This window comes from Furipterus horrens, unplaced genomic scaffold, assembly GCF_987537825.1.
Source record: "Furipterus horrens unplaced genomic scaffold, mFurHor1.1.pri manual_scaffold_17, whole genome shotgun sequence".
In the NCBI taxonomy this organism is placed as follows: Eukaryota; Metazoa; Chordata; class Mammalia; order Chiroptera; family Furipteridae; genus Furipterus; species Furipterus horrens.
Window position 1 is genome coordinate 1288135 of NW_028327187.1, and position 19433 is coordinate 1307567.

The window sequence follows — 19433 nt, forward strand, 5'->3', positions numbered from 1 at the left end:
TTCCTCTAATACATTAGCTAAATATTTAGTTTACAACAAATATTACAACTTTCACATAGATAAAAGCAACTGAAACTACCCATGAAGATGACTAAAGGCCAGATTTGAAAAAGATTTGAAAGTAAGCATTACAAATATGTTTTTAAAAACTGCAAGAAAACATACTTAAAAAAGAAGAATATAGTGACAATATTTCATTAAATATAGACTATCTATAAACAGACAATTTTTAAAGCAAAATTCTGGTATTTAAAAGTATGTAAAAGGTAAAATAATCTACTAGAGGGCCTGAAGAAGTAGATTTCAGGCGGCAGAAGGATCACTAAACTTGAAGATACACAAATATTAGCTTATGAAAAAAAATTTTGTTTCTGGTCTTCTCAAACATAATACTATATGCATTACAGAATGTGTATGACTTTTGTTCATTAAAATAACATTGTGCTCTGGCTGGTGTGGCTCTCAGTGGATTGAGCGCTGGACTGCAAACCAAAGAGTCGCTGGTTCAATTCCAAGTCAGGGCACATGCCTGGGTTGAGAGTCAGGTCCCCAGTTGGGGGCGCCAGTGAGAGGCAACCACACAGTGATGTTCTCTCCCTCTCTTTCTCCTTTCCCCTCTCTCTAAAAAAAAAATAAAACAAACAAACAAATAAATAAATAAATAATTTTAAAAAATATAAATAAAAGAACATTGTTCTGAAAAGAGCTTGCAGGTAGTATGGTAAATGGTATGCTCCCAACACTCTCTTTAAGTATCAACTGGTAGGTTATCATCTGTTTCCTGTTGGCACCAGGACTAGTTCAGCGCATCTTTCTATTTAACATTAAAAACAAATGATAAAATATGATGAACAGAGAATGAAAGCATGAAGAATAAGCCACACAGCACCAGGGAAGTGTGAGGCCCTCCGGATGCACAAATGCGAAGGGGATAATGGCTGAACACTGGATGAATTTTGTAAAAAGTCTTAATGTGCGTATCTAAGGAGCTCAAAGAACTCCAAGGAGAATAAAGAGAGCTATACACAGTCACTCGATAATAAAAACATTGAATGCCAAAGAATAAGGAAAAAAAAAACTACACTAAAAGCTGCGACAGAACAGTGACATGCCATATCCAAGGAAATCCAAATGAGATTGTTGACATATCAGCAGAAACACGGAAGGCCAGAAAACCGTGGTCAAAGTGCAGGAGAAAAGCTCTCCACCAAGAATATTAAACTCAGCCAAACTATGTTTTAAAAACGAAGGCGAAAAAGGCATTTCTGGATAAATAACTGAGAAAATTTGTTGCTGGTAGACCTAGCAAGAAATGCAGAAGGAAGTCTCTAAGCTGAAAGCTTCTAATCCTGATAACAATTCAAATCTACACAAAAATAGAAACAGCTCTGGGAAAATTAATAATGTTATTATAAAAGGTGTAATAAATACATAGTCCCTGGCTGGTTTGGCTCAGTGGATTGAGCGTCGGCCTGCGAGCTAAGTGTCGCTGGTTCGATCTTCCAGTCAGGGCACATCAGAGAAGGAAAACTCTGACTCCAAAAAACCTCCGCTGCCTTGCGGCATACCTCTTCAGGGGAAAGGCTAAGGGAGTAAACCCCGACAGAAAATCCGGAGCCGGAGTCCCTAAGGCGGTTTGACGTTGTAGTCAACACCGGCAACTCCTGCGGCGCACCTGAAGCCAAGCTGTATTGACTCCGTCTTTCCCTTGGACCCTTCAGCTGCGAAGAGAGGGGAGGTCTGCTGCATGGGCAACAGCAGACCCTCCATATCACCCTGCCCAGGCTCTGTAGCTTCAGCTCCACTGGAGAGGACACTCCAGCGTCATCGCAAGATGTCGATTCAACACGGGAGGAGACAGATACCGTGTCACTCCCGAGTCGGACTGCACAGCCATTCTCGGCGGTGCAGATAGACTCTTAAGAAGCTACACCGTCGTCTCTCGAGACGGAAAGGCATGGGCAACAGCAGACCCTCCATATCACCCTGCCCAGGCTCTGTAGCTTCAGCTTCACTGCCGACCGACCATCTTTCTAACAACTGCTGGCCATTATGTATCTGAGACTTCAGTGGAGCCAAGCTTTTGGCCTCAGCGTTGATGGTCAGTAACTCATCAGGGCGGGTGGCTGTGGGGATTTTTAAAAAAGAAGACAATGCTAAAGTTTGCTGCATCCATCCACTCTTCCTTTCACCAATGATTTCCCTGCAGCAAGTGATGCTGTTTGATAACATTTCACAAACAGTAGAAGTTCCTTTAAAATTGGAGCCAGTCCTCAGTTTCTGCTGCTGCTTCACCCACTAAATGCATGTGATATTCTAAACCCTTCACTGTCAGCCCAACCGTCTTCACGGCGTCTTCACCGGGAGGAGATTCCCTCTGGAGAAGCCACTTGCTTTGCTCATCCAGAAGAAGCAACTCCTCATCTGTGACAGTTTTACCCCGAGACCGCAGCAGGTTGGCCACATCTCCAGGCTCTGCTTCTAATTCTAGTTCTCTGGCTCTTTCCACTGCACCTGAAGTTACTTGTAACACTGAAGTTAGAACGCACATTTCTTCAGGTTAGCATCTTATATGGGATGCCACGGCACCCCCAAAATTACAACAGTGACATCAAACGTCACTGGTCACAGATTACCATAACAAGTGTGATCATAATTAAGAGGTTTGGAATATTAGGAGAATTACCAAAAGGAAGGGAATAAATAGTAAAGCTGCAATTAATAAAATACGGAATAGAAAAAAACTAATAAAACCAATAGGATGTTCTATGAACAGATCAACACAGTTGACAGATCTTTAGGCAGACCAAAAAAAAAAAAAATGAAAATACAACTCAAATTACTAAATTTAGGAATGAAAAAAAATAACATCACTACTACCCATACAAAAATAAAAATTATGATGGGGAGTATTGTAAAAAAAATTGTCTTCCTACAAATTAAGAAATCCCAGAGGAAATAAACAGATTCTTAGAAGTCATAAACTATCAAAACTGACTCAAGAAGACACAGAGGATCTAAATAGACATAACAAGTAAACATACTTAGAAATAAAGCATTTTCTCCGAAAGAAAAGTCCAGGTCTATGTGCCTTGACTTGTTAATTCTACTAAATTTTTGCAGAAGTAATATTAATTGTGACAAACCCTCCAAAAAAAAAGCCAGAAGAGGAAGAGACACGTCTCAATTCATTTCATTATTTTTTAATTTTTTTAAAGATTTTATTTATTGACTTTTAGAGAGAGGTGAAGGGAAGGAGAAAGACTGGGAGAGAAACATGAATCGGTTGCCTCTCGCACGACCCCAACTGAGGACCTGGCCCGCAACCTAGGCATGTGCCCTGACTGAGAATTGAACCAGTGACTTTTCAGCTTACACTGAGCCATGTCAGCCAGGGACCAATTCATTTTATAAGGCCATTTATTACCCTTATACCAAAACCAAGGACATCACAAGAAAATAAATCTACAGAGAAATAGATCTTATAAATACGGATGCAAAAACCCTCGACAAAAGACTAGCAAAGTAAATTCATATATAAAAGAACTACATACCATGATCAAGTGGCACTTAGCTCCAGATTTCATGGTTTAGTTAGACATCTAAAAATGCATTTTAATACACTGTATCAATATAATAAAAGATAAAACGTTCTCAATGAGGAGAAAGTGTTAGACAAGACCCAACAGCCCTTCATAATAAAAACACTCAGAAAAGCAGGAAGTGAAGGAACATTTCTCAATCTAATATAAGGCATCGATAGGAAAAATTTACAGCTACCATCATACTTAATGGTGCAAGACTGAAAGCATGTCTCCAAAGATTCGTATAAACACAAATGTATTCTGCTCCTACCACTTCCGTTCAACATGGTATTTAAGCTCTTCAGTAGGGCAACTTTTAAAAATTAAAAAGAAAAAGAAATTCCATCATTAAAATATTGGAAAGGCAAAGGTAAAAATGTATTTCTGGACGGCATGTTCATGTACACAGACCATTCTAAGTGCCCCACTTAAAAATTATCAAAACTAATAAATGTGTTCTGTAAGGCTGCAGGGTAAAAAAAAAAAGAAGTACCAAATTTGGAGTATGTTTGGTAGCCACTCCAAGGCTCTCTATATAAAACTGAAAATTATAAAATTTTGACAAAGAAGTGTACAGTTTTATGCATGATAATAGATGGAGTAAGTAATGCAGCTGCTTTGAAATCTGCATATTGGAGTCACAACATGTCAGATTGGGACAAGTTTTTTGCAAAGAAGCAGTAGATATGATTGTGGTCGATGATAATTTCTAAAGCATAATATCTGCAATTTAAGAGGGTAAAGTTATGTACAATAATCTTAAAAATGTTGTTAAATTCGACTGAGCACTGATATAGCCACATAAACCTTAATTTCTAGGTCTGCATTAATGGACTTTCCCAGTCCTTTTAATGGCGCACTGATTCTATAAAATCAGTGTTAATTCGCATGAACTTCTAGCTCAGAGCCTCGTAGTAAACCCACTGGATAAAGATATCATTTGTAAACCGCTGTCCATACAACTGGAGAATAACACCGTGACCAAAAGCTGGGTAATGACAATACTTGATTCGACAATTATTTTATGCAGTACTTTGCCTTTTGGTGAGAGATAGGAGGCAATGTGAAACTGACCCCAACACAACAATAATTTTCACATTCTTTGCATTTATGTTTAATGTATAAGTTCCAGATCTGAGAAAAATCCTGTGTGTGTTGGGGTGCAGAGTGGCAGGAATGATTTTTTAAATAGTTTGGAAGGAGCGAAGACCCGCAAGGGTGTTAGATTAATGTCATCATTTCTATGGCAGTATGGTGCAGAGTGCATTATTTTTTAACAAACTCGGAATTGCAAGTTCAATAAGACAAGTGAGGGTTTGAGAACTTTTTAATTCCTATCTATTTCGATGACTAAAAATGAACATTAATATTAAAGACTGAATTTAAGACTTTGAGCTGCTGGCAGTCCCAAATGATATTATGCAAGTTTAATAGCATATTCCTTGATTTAAATTGACTTCTGTGATTGAGGGGAAATTTACAAAACATATGGTCAGTTAATTTTTTAAAAAGACAAAACCAGAATTACCTTCTGCATATAAAGACGGCTAACAGTACAAATACATTATTTACTATCTACCATAGATTGTTACATAGATATAGATGTAGCTATGCATTTTAAAATATACCATTTATTATGATATTTCTTTGTTAGTAATATACAAGTAAAATGAATCATTTCAAAGGCATTCTGTTGAGCCCTGGCTGGGTAGCTCAGTTGGTTAGTGTCATCCTGATAAGCCAAGGTTGCAGGTTCAATCCACAATCAGGGTGCATGTGAGAATCAAACAATGAATGCCTAAAAATGTGAAACAACATCTCTTGCTTTCTCTGAAATTAATAAATTTAAAAAAATTTTAAGCACTCCAGTTAACTAAAAGAAAATTTATGAAATCACGAATGAAATGCCATCTTTTGAATCCTCTCAGGTTTTCATGAGATATTAATGCAATGGCATTGTTATGTGATAGAAAGCTTATTCCAATAATTAGAATACCAACAGTTCAATTTTTCTTCTTAATAAGCAGAGACACATCATCTGTTGCTGCTTCAGTATCCTAAACTATAAAATATGAGTGTTATATTGGATGATCTTTTATAATATTATTTTTAATTACAGTTGACATACAATATTATATTAGTTTCAGGTACAGAACATTGTGATAAAACAGTTATATATCTTACCAAGTATATAAGTCTATGAGGTAACTCTAGTACTCTCTGTGACTCTCTCTATATAATTAGTACAATATTATTGACTATTCCATATCCTGTTTGTTACATCCCTGTGACTATTTTTAATAACTAGCAATTCTTTAAAGCTTTTTCCATTTAAAAGAAAAGACTAAAACGCTAAGGTATTTAATGAAGGGAACTGAAAAACTGTGCCTTTTGGGATACTGGTTTTAACTGAATTATCAAGAAACAAAAAACTCAGAACCATTGACCCTTTCTCTCTTCTTGCCCAAGAGATTCAGCTAGAAAACACTGCTTCAGAGAGGAAATCTTCAGATGTTAGCCTTAGCCTGAGTGGAATTAAGTATGGTAAATAAGGAGACTTCAGGAGAGTAAATAGGGGCGTTGCAGGCAGAAGTCTGTTAGCAAGGTACCTGCTCTGTCCACTTGTTTCTGTTTTATAGGAAGATGTCCTATAAACGGGCCCATTCTCATTCCACCCCCTCACCCTTTTCCTCCTTTGGCCAAAACGTCTTTGGAATTTTCATGCTTATATGAATTCTCCACATGCATGGATTAAAATTTTATTTTCTCCTGTTAAGATGTCTCTGTTAATTTGTACATTAGTCCAGCTAGAAGAACTTATCTGGTAGAAGGAATAGTATTATTTTTAGCCTCCACATTAATAATAGATCCTATTCTGCTTTGCATATACACAACAATGCTTCTAGGATTGAATAATTGTTTATTATCTACATAATAACCATTAGCTAATATTACTTTATTGACTCGGGTTGAGAGAGAGAAAAGATAGAAATGCAATTTATATAAAGTTATATCATAATTTGTTGTCTGAGTTTATTTCAGCTACAAATGCATGAAACAGCTGATTTAGGTTCCATGCTAGACAAACCAAAAAAAAAAAAAAACAATCTCTCGTGAATTAAAATCTAGTCTCAACTATGCTATTAACTTCTTGCTGGATTTAGAACACGTTGCTTAGCTTCGCTGTATTTTACTCATTTCATCTTAAAAACTATGGTATAAATTCCCATCAGCATCCGATGGTGTAAAACTTTGACCCTGTTCCTCTCCACCAGCCAGTAATAAATGCAAACCCTGGCAATGGTGCAAGAGCCAAGCAGAGACGACTCTAAAAGGTTTTGAGAAGAGAAGCTGGTGTTCTCCAACCTCAAACATGTCGCTCCGACCGAAGGCAGCCCCGATAGGCAAAGCCAGTCGAAGCTGGCTACACGGGTGAAAAAGACTTTGGTCAATTGGCGACCAAAGCAAATGTAAGGGCCCAGGGGGAGCGCTCCCGCCCCCCACCCAGAGCCTCCGGGGCACGCGGAGTGGGTAAGTCAGCAAAAGTGGCTTGCGTGGACCCACCAGCCAGCCTGGGAAGCTTTGTCGCGCTCAGCCTGACACTCTCGTCCCCCGCTTGCAGACACCCACCGGGGCAGGCAGGCAGAATAAGGAAAAGGGACCTCGCCACAGCGAGCAGGACACTCAGGTCACCAGTTCTGTTCCCATGCGCCCGAGACTCCCCTCCCCTCCCCAAACGAGAGAGGAAACGGGAGCTCAAGTCCCTGCCACCTGCCCGGGCTGCGGAGTTTGTCTTCGGACAACCGCAGGAGCGCTCCTCTGTCACCGAGACGCGCTCGGGCGAGCCGTGGAGCTTGGGAGAAGGAAACGGCCATAAGGGACAACCTGGGGCCTCTTTATTCCTGTGTGTCCACGTCTTCCCTTGCAAACGCACAGGCACGGGGGCACGTGGCCCACCAGGTGACGCTTCTCATTTCCGTGGGCTGGACTCTTGTCCCCTACTGAACACCCGCACACAGAAACAAACACGTACACGCAGTCGTGTGCAGGATGGCGCCTGGGAAGGCTCGGACCCTCCTCGCTCACCCGAGAGACCCCCCGGAGACCCAGCCTGGGCAAACCTGTTCTTAGCGAAGCAGCGACAGCCAGAAAGAGCGGAAGTCCTGAGCAAACAGGCGAAGAAAGCAGACCAAGGGCCAATGCAATGACTACGACAAAAAATGAAAATGTCTTGGTATCATAGCACACAAATGTAGACCAAGGTCTGGGTTAATAAACCTAAAAAAAAAAAAAAAAAGGTGACTGCCTACTCATTTCAAGATTTAAGTATAACTTAAGAGTTTTTAAACATAATAGACAGAAAGTCCACAATACAACTGAAAATTACCCTCGTGACAAGAACCAAAAAAATCCAAACCAGAATGAGAAAAGACAGTATTGACGCCACCAGGGATTTCAGAGCAAAGAAAAGTACTAGAGATGAAGAGGAACATCACATAAAGTATAAAAAGATCAAGCCAAGAAGGCATTTGAATTCTAAATGCATGAGCATGAAAAAGTGCCAAAAATATATAAAGTAAAAATTGACAGATGTGATAAAAAAATAAAAAATCAGCAAGAATAACTCAGTCAGCCAATGAACCCAAAGGATCTGTCGTACATAGAACACTCCTCCCTTCAAGAGAAGAATCTTAATTTCTTAAAGGGCCCATGGCCTCATTCACCAAGATGGACCCAATGCTGGGTCATAAAGCAAATCTGAAAAATTTTGAGAGATTGAAATTGTAACAAGGACAGAGAGTGCATCCCCTGAAAACAAGGGAACCCCACCATCTCCCTCAAGTCCTGAAAAAGGCACGGGGGCGCAGGGGAAATAATGCCCCCAAAGCAGAAAGTACAGCATTTGAGGCACGCTGCATCGCAAAAACAGATGACCAGCCTGTGCCCAGGGCGAATTACATACATGCCTGTGAGAACAGGCACCGCCAGAGTGACTTGGCACAGTGACTTGTGACATAGCTGGGAAATGAGGCGGGGCGGGAGGCAGGTGGCAGCTGAAAGAGGGTCACAGGCACCGGAGAGCTGACAAACGTGACAAACACGAACACACTCACAGGAAGAGCAGGATGCTCGGCCACGCAGGAAGTTCTGAGCCGAGCGTTTAAAACTGGCGCAGGCCGAGGAACAGGGGGAAGTGTGCTACAAGGTCAGGAGACCTGCCTGTAGAAGACGCTGCAGGGACCTGCCCGGCCAAGCCCCGCCACGCGACAGATGCTCGGAGCTGAACGGTGACGGGGAATGCTGAGCCGCGGACTTCTGCTTCTCCGAAGGACCGTACTTTGAGTGGGATGTTCTGAAACTGGTCTACCTTGGCTCGGCAGAGGGAAGCGTGGCTATTCATTTTTGGGTGATTTTTAAAAAGTGGGCGGGACATAGTGGCAGAAATCTGCCATTATTCTATAACTCTGTATAACCTTTAAATAAACGACCCCTTTCCTTTTCCACCAAATTCTTGCCTGGGAGTCACGCTTTTCAGCGGCAGGCCATCAAACCCCACCGGCTCGGTTCTATAACAAAATCACACAGAATGTGCTCTCCGACCATAATGGAATGAAACTGGGAATCGACAGCAAAAAGACAAGAAGAGCGGCTCTAACAACGTAGAAAGTAAACAGTACACATCAAATAATGACCCATGAGTCGAAGAAGAAATCTCAAAGGAAATAAAATCACAGAAACTTAAAGAAGACACCATATCAAAATATAGCAATGTAGCTAAACCTCTGCTGAAAGACAATATTCTACCACTAAAATGCTTACATTACAACTGAGAAGAAGTTTCAAAACATTGAATCAAGAGTCTACCCCAAGAAAATAGAAGAGAAAGAGCAGAAAAAACCTAAAGCAAGCAGAATAAAAAATAATAATAAAGAACAAAAATCAATGATATTGAAACTAGGAAAAAATGATGAAATCAAGTTAAAAAGTTGATTCTTTGAAAACTCAATAACTGATAAACTAGCAAAAATGAAAAATATTAAAAAAGAGAAGGATAGCAGGAATGAAACAGCAACTATCACTACAGCCTCTGCAGCCATTAAAATGGTAAAAATAATACTAAAGCAACTTTATTTGCATATATTTGGTGACTAACAAATGCACCGATTCCTCCAAAATTACAAACAATCAAAAATCAACCAATATGGAATAAACAATCAGAAGAGGCCTATAATCATAAAATACATTGAATTATTAATTTAAAATCTCCTGAAAACGTCCTAGGCACAGATTGTTTCAGCGTAGAATTCTACCAAATATTTAAAGAATTGACAAGTTTTCAAAAGCTGTTCAAAAAAAAGTGAAAACTTACCAATTTATTTTATAAGGTCACTTGTAATCTGATACAAAAACCTGACAAAGACTGTTTTAAAAAGATAACTATAGCTCTGGCTGGTGTGGCTCAGTGGACTGAGTGCTGATCTGTGAACCCAAGGGCCGCCGGTTTGATTCCCAGTCAGGGCGCAGGCCTGGGTTGTGGGCCAGGTGCCCAGTAGGGGGCGAGTGAGAGGCAACCCATTGATGTATCCATCAAATATCAATGTTTCTCTTCCTCTCTTCCTCCCTCATTTCCTCTCTCTAAAAATGAATAAAATATTTTAGAAAAATAAAATGATAACTATAGACACATTTAACTCTGGTGATGGCTCTACAAACTTATATATGAGATAAACTAGAATAGATCTAATGACAACATAACTTAATACAAGTAAAACTAGAGAAGTCTAAATAATATTGCTAGATTTTATCAATATCGATATCCTGGTGGTGATATTGTGCTACTTCTTTGCAAAATGCTATATTGGGGTAAACTGTGAGGATAAAGGGGATCTATCTCTTCATTATTTCTTACAACTGCATGTGAATCTACAATCATCTTGAAAAGAAATTCAGTTGAAAGATATGTCATAGTATACAGAAGACTGGATGTGGAGTCAATAAATCTTGAAATCTGAGAACCCTAAGGGGTAGGATCGTCTGGGCTAAGACCTTATTTTATGGGCGAGGAAACAGAGCCACGGAGACCTTCTCCAAGCTCAGTAGCAGAAAACCTCACCTTGTCCTGTCTCTGCCATTGATGAACTATGCCCTCATGCAACTTAACCTCACTTAACTTTTTTTTTAATCTATAAATTAGAAATAATAGAATCATCCCCAAGTGACGAGGATTCTTATGAAAATCAAGTGAGATAACCAATGTGAAATTTCTTTTACAAGTCTAAAGTTCTCTCTGCCTCGGAATGATGAAAATAAAATAATAATTATGAAAGTGCTTTTAAATGTGAAAAATTGCAAGAAGAAGACGTTCAGAATGGATTTGTGAGGAAAAGATTTTTTTTTTAATTTCTAAGTTCTGTAAGCTTAAAATTTTTATTGGTTTTAAAGAGTTCTATTATAGAAGATGTGGCTTTTTTATTTAATTTAACTTGACCTATAGGAAGTAATTATATTGTTTCATTGAAATTAAACATAATTTAATTTGACTTTTTAGTTTTACTATCAACAGTATATTTTAAACAAAACAGCGAAACACTTTCTCAAATGGATAGTGTTAATGTATATTCTGCCCTATTCAAAATATATATTCTTTTGTAGCTAATTACTGCTAAACTATATGCTTCAGGTAAGAGTTTATGCATAAGATATGAACAACCATGTTTTGAAAATTCAGAGGTAAAAAGTTTCAATTAAATTATTTTTTAATTTACTTAGTTTATTAAAACACCAATTCACGTTTGTATCAGGTGAACTTCCTTTATCGTATGCTCACGCCATATTAGAAAAAATATGATAATTTCCTGGTTACATTTTGAGGCATTGCTATTTCTATGTGCCGTTGCCTAAATTAAATGATCCATAATGATAGTATTCAATTATTTTAAGAAAAGATGAATCAGCTTAGTACCCTATTAACCTTGAAGGGTGCAGAACTACACAAATTGCTAGCTAGAAAACTTTTAGTCATTAAAAAGTACTTATTTCAGAGGAAAAAAAAGAAAGATCTTGTTTGGATTCTATTAAGCAGCTCATTATGAAAGTAAATGTAGCATTTTTAGCATCCTTATTATCCACAAGAAAACAAATTCTGTCCTAGTCAACTCTTTGTAAAGTAAAAGCGAAATAGGTTTTTGTCCCGCTTTATAATCTGTAAAGCTTTACACAGTACATGCTGTGTTGGAAGAAGTTTAACATACCTTATTATGAGAAGACCTAGCATCTTTTTTTTTTTTTTTTTAACTAAGTACTTGTACTAAATTGTTTTGTATTTCCCAATAAATTTTTAGACTTGCAGCAACGATGCTTGACAAATTTTGAATGAAAGTTCAATAATGCATGTGGGGTATTTCTTGGGAACTCAGAAAGTAATAGATCATTTCAGCTTGCCACATTAATAAGGTTTAGTAATCAGAACGCAGTCTTTGCATTAAAGTTTTACATTTCTATTAATATGGCTTCCGTAAGCCATCTCACTTTAGCAGGCTCTAGCCTTTTCTGTAATACAATTGGAACTTCCTACACAGGTGAATTTAGTTGTTGAGACATTAAATGTTAATGCCTCTGTGTCTCAAGAGACTCAAAGGTGCTGTGTTGAAGTTTTGCTGCTATTAAATTTATAAACACATAGCTGTAAGGAAAGTGTAACGCATTTAAGCCACATGTAGATTAGATCATAAGACAACATTTTTGGATGCTAGGAAAGTCAGATACTTGCTGAGTTGAAACACAGAAGTATGTAATGATGCTGGCATCATGCATAGATTTTTAAACAATATCAAACTTAAACTACTATTTCTTATAGAAAAAGATAGCATTTCTTTGATGTTTGAGTGCCAGCTTGGTCTCTGATGCATAACTCTTTTTTACTAGATAGTTGTAATTATCTTTGAAAATACCACTGCTATTTTTAACATAATCACAAAATTATACTGACAGGAATGCTTGATTTTTTCCATAATAAGCAATATTTCATGAGGATGATATAAGTGAGGGGGAAAAAAGCAATTAACTCTAGAAATTTCAAATAAATTATTATGAGAAGGTAAGCAACACAGGACAGACTAAAAACTTAAAATTATTTGTCTTTATTATTTGAGAAGAGAGCCTCCAGGGATGTACTTTATAACCTTCTTAAAGTAGTTGCAACTTATATAGCTCCTTATTATTGCTTCATATTTATTCATGTTTTTAAAAGATTTTATTTATTTGATTTTAGAGAGAAGGGAAGGGAGGGAGAGAGAAAGGGAGAGAAACATCAATGTGTGGCTGCTTCTCACATGCCCCCAATTGGGGACCTGGCTCACAACCCAGGCATGTGTCCTGACTGGGAATCGAACTGGTGACCCTTTGGTTCATAGGCCAGCGCTCAGTCTACTGAGTCACACCAGCCAGGACTATACCACTTTCTTACAACATGTACAAAAGTTAACTAAAAATGGCTTATAGACCTAAATGTAAGACATGAAACCATATAACTCCTAGAATAAAATACAGACAATAAACTATTTACATTGGTCTCACCAATTTGGGGGGGGGGGATATGTCATCGAAGGCAAAGACAACAAGAGCAAAAATAAACAAATACACTGCAAAGGAAACCATTATCAACAACAAAACACAACCTACTGAATGATTTGGCAATGGTTTAATATCCAAAAATGTACTTAAACAACTCACACAGTTAAACACTAAAAAACCCAAACAATCCAAGTAAAAAATAGAAAGAAGACATGAATAGATTTCTCCAAAAAGGGCATACAGGTGGCCAACTTAAACATGAATAGATGCTCAGCATCACTGATTATCAGAAAAATCCAAATCAAAACCACAATGGGATATCAACCCAACCTGTCAGAATGGTTATCATCAATAAATAAACCAACAAAATGCGTTGGTGAGGATGTGGAGAAATAGGCACCATTGTGCCTTGTTGGCGGGATTAGAAATTGGTGAAGCTGCTATGGAAAACGGTATGGAAGTTTTTCAAACAATTAAAGATAGAACTATCATATGACCCAGCAATTTTACTTCTGGGTATTTATCCAAACAAACCCAAAACACTAAATTAAAAAAGATACATCTGTTCCTGCATTCATCAAAGCATTATTTACAATAGCCAAAGCATGGAAGCAACCTAGGTATCCAACAAGAGACGAGCACAGGGAATATAGTAAATAATATTGTAATAACTGTGTATGGTGCCAGGTGGGTGCTAGACTCATCAGGCTGATCACTTCATACGCTATATAAATGCCTGATCACTGGGTTGTACACCTGAAACTAATATATTGTATGTCAAATGTAATTGATAAATAAAATAAAATATTTTAAAAAACTATCTCATTTACAATAACATCAAATGATAAAATATTTAGAAATAAATTTACCCAAGTGAAAAATTTGTATGGTAAAAGCTACAAGATTTTGATTAAATCAATTGAAGAAGATACCAAAAAATGGAAAGATATTTTGTTAATGAATTGGAAAAACTGATAGTTAAAATACGATATTACACAAAGCCATCCTTAGATTTAGATGTTATGATATTCTTTAGGGCATCCCAAAAGAGACTAAATTAATTTACAAATAATAAACTACTAGAGGGGTAAATGGACATACATGTAATTATTTTAAAACAGTATATAAAGAGAAAGAGAGCAACGTAGAAAAGGAGGGGGGGAAAGCAAATAGTAATATTGCTGATATATTTGGGCTTATTTAGCCAACTTATTATTACTAAATAAAGTAGACTAAATATTCTAGTTACAAAGGAAACATGAACAGAATCAAGTGAAGTATATGCTGTTTTAAGACATATAATTAAATTAAGGACGCAGAAAAATGTAATAAAGTAAGAAAAGATATATTTCATAAAGAACAACAGCAAAAAAGTCAGTATAGCTATAGTAACATTAGACAAAGCAGACAAGGGAAAACGCATTTCACCAGGAATAGGGACATTTCATTGTGATGAAAGTGTTAGTCCATCAGGAAGCGTAAGACCTCTAAATGCATACGTGCCTAGGGACACAGTTGTAAAATCCTCAGTGTTGGCTGAAGTAAACCATAAGTGGAAGATTTTGACAACCTATTTTAATGACTGAGACAATAAGAAAACAAGGAAGGCAAGAAAGAAAAGGAAAGGAAGGAAGAAAGAAAGAAAAGGAAGAAAGGAAGGAAGGAAGGAAGGAAAGAAGGAAGGAAGGAAGGAAGGAAGGGAGAGGAAAGAGAAAGAGAGAATAAGGAAGAAAGGGGGCAGGAGAAGGAAGAGAAAAAGAAAGAAAGGAGGAAGAAAAAGACAAGATTTAAATAACACAACTAACAAAAATTGATTTAATTGGCAGAGTGGAACACTATGTATATTCTGACCATGACTTTCAAATCATGCCTCTCCGTCACTTAGAAACTGTATGAATTTTTAATTTCCTCTTGAACTCCTCTGAGATTTTTCTCCCCCCGCTGAATCGTTATGCTGAAGCATGCCAGAGAACAGCATCAGTTTTTGCATACTCTTTTTAACACTAACATGAGCCAAGTGGAATTTATTAAATACAGAATGACTGTTCCATAACACTTCAAAAAGTTACAGCATAATCTCTTAATGCTACAAAACTTCTCTCATTCAATATGAAATCTTTTAAAATAGTTGATAAAAAATAAAATGTATATTTGAAAATGAAGATGAAGGAGGTAAAGAAATCAAGAAAACATCCTGTGATTAAGAAAAATAGATTGTAATGTACACACACACGACAAACTCAAAATATTATTATCCTAGTTGGAAGTAAATTTTTTCAAGTAGGTTTCTTAAAATCATTTTTATTTTCCATTTGAAGTTGGCATACAATATTATGTTAGTTTCACATGTACACCCAAGTGATTAGTCATTACATAACTTACTAAGTGATCACCCTGCCATACCCTGTACATATGTGACATTATACATACTTATTAGGACATTATTGATTATATTCCCTATTCTGTACTTGACACCCCCGTGACTATTCTGTAACTACCAATGTGTACTTCTTAATCCCTTTAACTTTTTCACTCATCCCCCCAATCCCTTCCCATCTGGCAAACATCAAAATGTTCTCTGTATCTATGAGTCTATTTCTGTTCTCCTTGTTTGTATATTTTGTTTTTTAGATTCAATTATAGACAGATATGTATTTATTGCCATTTTTTTTGTTCATTTGTTCCCTCTTTTTCCTGTTAAAGAAGTCCCTTGAACATTTCATGAAATACTGGTTTGGTGATGATGAACTCCTTTAGCTTTTTCTTGTCTGGGAAGCCCTTTATATATTCTTCAATTCTCAATGATAGCTTTGGTGGATAGAGTAGTCTTGGTTGTAGGTCCTTGCTTTTCATAACTTTGAAAATTTCTTGCCAATCCCTACTGGCCTGCAAAGTATCTGATGAGAAATAAAATCTTTTTTTAAAAAAATTATGTGAATAGTGATTTATTTATTTTTCCTTTTATTGAATTTATTGGAGTAGATTCTTAAGAGAAAACAGCTTACATGTATGCTTTAATAAATGTTCAGTTAATGTAAGTGGGAAAATATTACATAATAGTTATTAATGTGATATCAAGTAAAATGATTTTAAATAGAGTCCATTGTAGTTTTTAGGGGAGGGTATATATATTTTTTAAAAAGTGAAATAAAACTTTCCAAATTGAAATATTTGATTGGAATATACAGCTTATTTTTAATTGGTATTTAAATATCACTCTAAATTATTAGTTACAAGAGGGTCCCAAATAAACTGGAATTACCTTCTGGAGGGCAAGCCCCTTGTAGTACAGGCTTCCCCACTAGGGGAGTGTCCTAGGAACCCATCTGGACCAGTGCGCCAGCTGGTGGTGTTGTGAGAGGCCGTGTTTGGCTTCAGTGAATTTGTTTTTTTTTTTTTTTTTTTTTTGAAGATTCTCAACAGGTTTGCCTATTTCATGATGGAAGATTTATGAGCCCACCTGCCCACACCATACTGAGTGTTCAGTTTTTGACCAAAAACAGCATGACCCCCATGCCCCACCCTCTCTGTTCACCCAGTCCATCTCTGAGCAATTGTTTTGTTTGTTTGTTTCCTTGGATGAGAAAAGTCCTCAAAGGGAAGTGTTTTGCCGATGTAGAAGAGGTGAGACAGTGTTTGCTTTGGCAGCACATACACTAAAATTGGAACGATACGAAGACTAGCATGGCCCCTGCACAAGGATGGCATGCAAATTTGTGAAGTGCTCCATGTTTAAGAAAAAAAGAGGTGAAACAAAAACAGCAGAAGCACTAAAAGGCATTAAAATCAAGGAGTTCAAACACTGTTCTGAGCAGTGGAAAAAAGTCTTGATAGATGCATTGCATCAAATGGAGAGGACTTTGAAGGTGACTGAGGTTTAAACATGTAAGAAGAATAAATACACAATTTTTATACGTAAATTCCAGTTTTTGGGGTCCCCTCTCATATTTTAATCAGGTATAATGAGGTACGTCATATGCAATAAACATAATCTATTTTAAACATAGGATTTAGTGAGTTTTGAAAAATGTAGAATTCATGACTACTAAAATCAAGATATCAAGAAAAAAATGAATAGGACTAAATGAAACTCAAAATTGTTTAACAACAAAGATAAACATCAACAAAATGAAATGTCAACCCATGGAATGGTAGAAAAAATTTGAAATGATATATATGATTATGACTTAATGTCCAAAATTTATTTTAAAACTTTTAAAATTCAACACCAAAAAACAATCCAATTAAAAAATGGGTGAAAGACCTTAATAGACACTTCTATGAAGATGATATACAGGTGGTCAACAGACATATGAAAAGATGCTCAATGTCACTAATCATCGTAGAGATGTGAATTGAAACCACAATGAGATACCCCCTCACACCAGTCAGAACGGCCATCATTAACAAATCAACAAACAACAAGTGCTGGCGAGGATGCGGAGAAATTGGAACCCTTCTGCACTGTTGGTGGGAATGCAGCCTGGGGCAGCCACTGTGGGAAACACTATGGAATTACCTCAAGAAACTAAACCTGGAACTGCCTTATGATCCAGCAATTCCACTGTGGAGAGTTAGTGTGGAGTTACATGATGTTGTTCAATATCTCATTTTTCTTCCAGATCACGCAGGAGAGCAACTAAATTAATGAAACTTAGTCGTCGGCAGCCGTCCGTCTCGAGAGACGATGGTGTAGCTTCTTAAGAGTCTATCTGCACCACCGAGAATGGCTGTGCAGTCCGACTCGGGAGTGACACGGTATCTGTCTCCTCCCGTGTTGAATCGACATCTTACGATGACGCTGAAGTGTCCTCTCCAGTGAAGCTGAAGCTACAGAGCCTGGGCAGGGTGATATGGAGGGTCTGCTGTTGCCCATGCAGCAGACCCCCCCCCCTCTTCGCAGCTGAAGGGTCCAAGGGAAAGACGGAGTCAATACAGCTTAGCTTCAGGTGCGCCGCAGGAGTTGCCGGTGTTGACTACAACGTCAAACCGCCTTAGGGACTCCGGCTCCGGATTTTCTGTCGGGGTTTACTCCCTTAGCCTTTCCCCTGAAGAGGTATGCCGCAAGGCAGCGGAGGTTTTTTGGAGTCAGAGTTTTCCTTCTCTGATGTGCCCTGACTGGAAGATCGAACCAGCGACACTTAGCTCGCAGGCCGACGCTCAATCCACTGAGCCAAACCAGCCAGTATATAATCAAAAAGCCCTATTTTCATGGAAGACTTAGAAATGTGACTCTTACCTTTCCACTTTCTCAAGAAAGAAAATGAAACCGAGCCTGGAAAAGCCTGTTCAAAGGAAGCACAACAGAAATTGTAAGAGAGGGTAGAACCTAGAGAGCGCTCCAAGTTTGTAATGGATGCAACTGTGTCAATGGCACTACCATTCAGTAAGATAACACACACAGGTTTTATTGGCAGTGGAGAAGTTCGAGATGGTGACATGACTCAGTAACTGAAGCCAGGAAGTAGATATGATGATCAGACAGCATGTGTAGGATGAGAAGGAAAATGGTCATTATGGCTTGGAAAATTTTAATATTTAGGGAGCAACATGAAGAAGATCGATGGTTATGAAGCTAAGCCAAAATTCAAATTGCTACTTGCCTCACTCTTTGAAGTCCATAATTTTATTTTTAAGTTGTTAATAACATGCGGTTTTTCACTTACATGGCCGTATTTTTATTTAGAAAGATAACTGTGCTATCAATTTCGATAACGGATCATCTCTGGCTTCCAGAACCATTGGTTTTTAACAGCATCAATGATTTACTTTAAGCAGATTCATTAGTTTCAAGAACTGGGTGTTTCAGAATAACAAGAGTTGGGGAAAGGTAAGAATTAAAAATATTATTAATTGCCTCGGGGAACATGTGAGATGATTCTCAGTTGTAATCACTTTTTGCAATTTGAAGGTTGATAAAGACCCATCCCAGTGTTGAGATTTTAAGAGGAGGAGTTGAGTATATGTAATAATGAAGAAACTGGCTTGACAGACCTTCCACTTGAAACAATGCAAAGTGCACATAACACTCTACCAGAAGCCAAACGACATCGGTCATAGCTCCACTACAGCTCCTTACTCTTCTTATATTTTATCTTTCTCCTCTTCAACATTCTCAACTGTCTGCCGTAAGTTTGCCTGATAGTCCTAATACTGAAGAAGGAAAGGCATGGTGGAAAGGGGTTAATAAATGAGTGAACTTTATTAATTCTTTCAAATGTTTCACTGATATATTCTACTAATCACCATTTTTTTCTCTTTTAAGCCTCATGCATT

The 19433-nt window shown here is 37.6% G+C and overlaps 1 non-coding gene across 1 annotated transcript; it reads left to right on the forward strand.

The window, feature by feature from the left end:
* The first annotated feature begins 16789 nt into the window (after positions 1-16789).
* LOC149990335 (U6 spliceosomal RNA) lies at positions 16790-16893 on the forward strand. The gene has a single exon (XR_016508728.1). It is a non-coding gene; the product is annotated as a U6 spliceosomal RNA (small nuclear RNA).
* The last annotated feature ends 2540 nt before the right edge of the window (positions 16894-19433 follow it).